The sequence below is a fragment of the Lycium barbarum genome, chromosome 7 (assembly GCF_019175385.1).
Source record: "Lycium barbarum isolate Lr01 chromosome 7, ASM1917538v2, whole genome shotgun sequence".
Taxonomy (NCBI): Eukaryota; Viridiplantae; Streptophyta; class Magnoliopsida; order Solanales; family Solanaceae; genus Lycium; species Lycium barbarum.
Window position 1 is genome coordinate 132,224,060 of NC_083343.1, and position 6,000 is coordinate 132,230,059.

The following is a 6,000-nucleotide window of genomic DNA, read 5'->3' on the forward strand; positions in this document are numbered from 1 at the left end:
TTTTTTGAAAAATAAGTAATTTTACTTTCTTTTTTTTTTTGCGTTTGGTACGTAAGTTGAAAAATGTCATTTTGGGAGAATTTATATATATTTATTCAAAGCAAAATACGATGGGGTTTTTGAATTCAGAGTACATAATGAGGTTTTTAATTGTTCAATTTGCAGTACCATTTCTCTTATCTGACCTTTTCTCGTCATGTTTTCTCTTGAGCCGAGGGTCTTTCGGAAATAACTTCTCTATCTTTCGAAATGGGGGTAAGGTCTGCTTATATTTTACCTTCCCCAGACCTTATACTGTGGGATTTCACTGGATATGTTGTTGTAATCATTCAAACTATGAATTTAATTAAGTGCAAATTGTAAGCGTTACAGAACTTTGTGAACAAAGATTCAACGTCCTATGGAAATTACATATAAGCTAATTATACAGAAGATGAAGATTAATGTGTACATTAGTGGCATTTTTTTGACTGTCAAATTGCTAAGCCAATCGAAATGAGCATAAGTTTGCATTTTGGAGCTTTTTCATTGGATGTAGTTGATGGGTCGGGCCGGGTCAGCTTCTGAAAATATTTACAGCACGTAATCAATATATAATACTATACAACATTATGCCTCATTATGTCTGGGGAAAAAACAATATCCATAATATATCAAACCTTGTGTAAATTGTATAAAAGGCGTTTATACACAAATATGAGTTAAATTGTGTGTTTATACACAAAGTATGGACTATGTGACATAAATATTTTCAAAAATAAACATAGAACGCAATATATGTAGCCTGCTGACGTAGATGTTGATGATCCATTGTGTTTGGAGTAAGTTTAAAATAATCCCTTAAATATATTTTTCAGGAATTTTAGTCCTTTGAGTTTCACAAAAATGAATATTTATTTATCTCCATATATATTTTAAAACCTATTTTAAAATTAGCACCACATGAAGATGGACAAAACTCAATATGCTGAATCATTCAAAGTTTGAATTTAGGAGCAAAAGTGTAAGCATTACAAAACTTTATGAACGAATATTCAACGTTCAATTGAGATAAGTATGACCTAGTTAGTACCTTAGAGGTGAAGATCTTCATTAATGTGCATATCAATTAGGTGGGCGTGGTATGGTATGGTACGTTATTTGAAACTTCGGTATGATAATTTAGATTTTTCGATATATAAAAATACTATACCATTACCACCAAATTAATTCGGTATGATTTGATATTTTTAAGTTTGATTTTGGTATTTTGCGTTATGGTAAATCGGTAACCATAGTTTGTTTGATTTAGACTAACATATACTCATATAATAGAAAATTATGGCTCCGACTATTCAAGAAATGTCTCAATTATATCGCACTAACACCTTAAACGTGTAAAAAAAAAAAAAAAAAAAATATGAGCAATCTCCTTCGTAAATCAATTACACACAAAAAAAAAAAAAAAAAAAAAAAAAGCATTTCAAACAAGATAGATTAATCAAAATTTCAATGTGTAAACAATTAGTTTTATACTAATATTGATTTATATGGAGTATTTGTTAGTATATAAGTAATATATACGAATTGTACGTATAACTTATATTTCTGTACGGTATTTCGGTATTTTCTTTATAAATATCGAATGACATACCGAATACCAAACTTTTAAAAAATGCATACCAAATACCATAATATCGAAAGTGTGGTATAAAAAAAATCGGTTTCGGTATGGTAATAGATATATACCGTACCATGCCCACCCCTCGTAGCAATGACATTTTTTGTCTATCAAATTGCCAATTAAGCCAATCAAAACGAGCATAAGTTTTTACATTTTGCAACTTTTTCATTGGATGCACTGGATGGGTCGGGTCGAATCTATTAGAATTCGAACAAACATGTCCGCTAATGGATGACGTGGATTTTAAATTCCGTGATGGCTTGAATATATTTTTAAATGACTTTGATCCTTTAAATTTTTAAAAAGAGTATTATTTGATTTCATGTATAATTTAAATATTAAATTAGGAAAATACAAAAATTGACATAATTTTCAATTTAAATAAACCCCACTTTGTAGGATTACACTGAGTACGTTGTTGTTGTTGTTGTTTGAAATCTTAACTTTAAGTAAAAGAATAAACTGAGTTCTTCTAGATATAATTTAGGAGAATAAAAACTAGTTCAAGCTCAATATTTATATTAAATTAATAGATGGATAATATGTATTTGTATGAACTTTTGTTACTGAATCATAATAAATTATTAAAATATCTTCTCACTTATTAAAAGCTTCTTATTAATGTATCTTCTCACTTATTAAAAGCTTCTTACTTTCCATAAAAATAAAAACAACGTAGAAGCAAACCGCGTAATTAATCATTTAAACTATGAAATTAGGAGCAAATTGCCTAATTATATATCACCTAATTATACATCAAGGTGAAGGTGAAGATCTCCATTAATGTGCACATCAATAGCACTTTTTGTTTGCAAATTGCGAAGCCAATAATTGAGCATAAGTTTGCATTTTGCAGCTTTTTAATTGGATGAGTCGGGTTGATTGGGTGGATCGGGTTAATTAGAATTCTAACCCATATATCTGTTGATGCTTCACGAGAATTTTAAATACATGTGGCGTTTTCGCGTTGGCTGACGTGGATGTTGATGAGACAATGACAATAATGGTTCCTTTGTGTTTGGAGTAAGTTTAAAATAGTAACTTTCATATATTTCTGAGTAATTTTAGTGCTGTAAATTTCTCAAAAACAGAATATCTTCATATATAATTTAACCTATCTTAAATTAGTTGAGCTATACGCAAGCTGACTCGGACACCGTAGATATAAAAAAGAAAAGAATGACTTAACCTTAAATTTAAGTTAATTAAAGGAATAAGTTGAGTTTTGCTAATTTTTGGTTTAAGCGGGTAAAAGAATAATATGTGTGCACGTGAACTCCTATCTATATCTATATATTTATTAAAAAGAGGATAGTCTTAGGACAAAAATTAGTTAATTAGTTATTAGTTATTGTTTGAATTTAAAAATAATTAAATATCTATTTTTTTAAGTAGTTGTTGTAGATCAAGTGGTTACAACTTCCAAGTTTAAGTTTTAAAATTTTGTAATTCATTTTCCTTTAAATTCTACTTAGAAAAATGAAAAATGAAGGGGAAATTGCTATTTCTAAAAAATTGCAAAAAATGCTATCCATGTTATACTATTCCTAAAAAATCGCTCCTAAATCATAGGCACAGATTAATCCACATCTCTCCACTCAAAGTAACAAAATAGGAAATTAAAACTCTTTTTTTTTTTTTTATCTTAACTAATTATTATAAAGATAAACTTTTTAAATGGCAATTATGTATTAATTAAACGTCAACAAAGATTAAAAAAATTCCTAACTAAACTACCCTATTACCCCACGAACTCCACTTCGTGCACCAAAAACCCCCCACGTCCCTTTTACCTGCACTACACCACAATAAAAGGTATCAACACCTTCAAATACACAAGCACATAGGCACGCTTAAATTTTTTCTGTCTTTACTTTCTCTACAAATGCAGGTGAACACATAATTAATTGGTATGTATTTACAAAGCTTTATTTGGATCATTTCGTGACAAGGAAACAAGCATTAAATGTAGCACGCCATCATCCCCCCCCCCCCCCCCCCACCCCTTTCTGCTTAACAATATGCTTTGTTTGTTAAAAAGGAGTAATGTTTTTCTGTATTAATTTTCGGTATAGTTTCATTATTTCCATGTTGTTGGTCTTTTTTATAGACATGATAAAGCAGAATTTAAAAAATTATTAGAGCCTTAGATGTTATTGCTTAAAAAAAAAAAAAACTTGATTGGAACTAATTGATAAATCTGTGGTTCTTGTATTCTAGATTGTTCGATGGATTTTTCCCTCATTTGAAGAATACTTCGATTTTCACCTGGATAATTTTTTTCTTTGATGCATGCAGGTGAATGCATAATTGGTATCCATTGACAAAGCTTGATTCGAATCTTTTGGTTACAAGGAAATAAATGTAATGGATGTGAGGACACCTTTTTTTTTCTTCCTAGAATGTGAGTTTATATCATAACTCTTTAGATTATTTCAGTATGTGAATACCTCGCATCAGCCATGGGATAAAGTAAAAATAACCCTTAAATAAAATGAAAATTATCTATAGTTTCGATAAAAACAAAATAATAAAATAAGTCCTCGATTTATACTGTGGAGTTTGGATGAATTTAAATTCACAATAAAGACAATATGACATTATTTGAATTACACATAAAATACCAATACGAAAATTATTAATTGAAATATCATAGAGAATAGATATAGTGTATTAAATTATACTCGAAAATACTATGTAAGAGGTCATCCATTGAAATCAAATATGTAAGCATTCGTAAGTTAAAACAACGTCGAATAAGGATTTTTTTTTTTGTGGCATAACACTCGAACCTCTTAATTAAATAGAGAGTAAACAACTCAGTATCCTTTCACTTTTAGCAAACTACAAGTGCTTGAAACTTGCCATGCAAAGGAGTTATTCATAGACAAAACAAGTAAATTTGTGGTGGTGTTTGCTTGCTGTGTCAATGATAGGTCTCATTATATACAAATAAAATATATTATATAAAATATAATACTTAGTTGAATCATCTTTGTTATTTTGGATCTGTGAAGGAGAAGATTAGCGAAGGGAAGAGAGTAATCTAGCATTATATTTTAATATTTCATTACACTTACTATATATTTTCGTGTTAAAATTGCTGGTTAGTGTAAATACCTACTTGATTTGCTTATAATCACGAAGTATTAATTTTCTTTATGTAAGAGAAGTTAGGTAAAAAATTTATACATGACATTTTTCGAGTATCTCATTTTGTGCTCCTGATGTATCTTCGATCAAATTACAAAATGACAATTTGATTCATCTCTTTAAACTAGATGGCCTATGCACTTCGGATTATAGTGTATCTATGAATATATAGTTGTGTTTAGATAATGATTATATATATATATATATATACTATGTTCAAAATACGATTAATATAACATTGTAGTTTGTGCTCCGTATCTAGAACTTTATTTTATTCGTGTTTGCTACGAAAATTTATTAATACTTTTTAAAAGAGAAGACTTGTTTAAAAGGAAACTATTTTCCTCTCTTTGAGATAAAATAATAGCAATATTTAAGCATCAGTTGATACTTTCAATTTTAATTCGATTAATTTAAAGGTGTAAAATACTTATTATTTTTTATCAAATTTTGATTTAGATAATTCAAATTAAAATTATTAAATTAATTTTACATGTTTAAAACGAAACAAAGTAGAAACTGATTTTCTAAATTGATTTTCTATTTAAACGAAGAAATACTATTTTTTAATTTTTGGTAAATATTCTCGGTTTAGCTCATTTTACTTGTCATGTTATCTTTTGGATGGTTTTTTAAGAAAACGTCGATTAGAATTATAATTTGACTAATTTACCTTATTCATTATTTGATCTCCATTTGATATATTTTTTTTTACGATTTGTTTTTTAACATTGTTTGTTTTATTAATATGGGATTCACATTTTTTTTAATATTGCCTGATTCTGTTAATATGGGGTCCACTTTTTTTTTCCCGTGAGTTTGGATGTGGTGGGTTCTACTTTTTTTTCTTCCTTTTTTTTATTGCTTGGTGTTATTTAGTATGGGGCCCACCATTTTTTTTTAAGGGACAACGGACGATGAAGCATGGGTCTAAACCCATGCTTTATATAGTTTTTTTTTTTTTTTTTATATTGCTTGGTGTCATTTAGTATGGGGCCCACCCTTTTGGACATTATTAGTTTGCACTATTTTTATGCATAATATATATATATATATACTATGTTCAAAACACGATTGATATAACATTGTAATTTGTGCTCCGTATCTAAAACTTTATTATATTAGTGTTTGCTAAGAATACAAAGTCTGCATTTTTTTTTTTTGACATTGTTTATTTTTTTAAT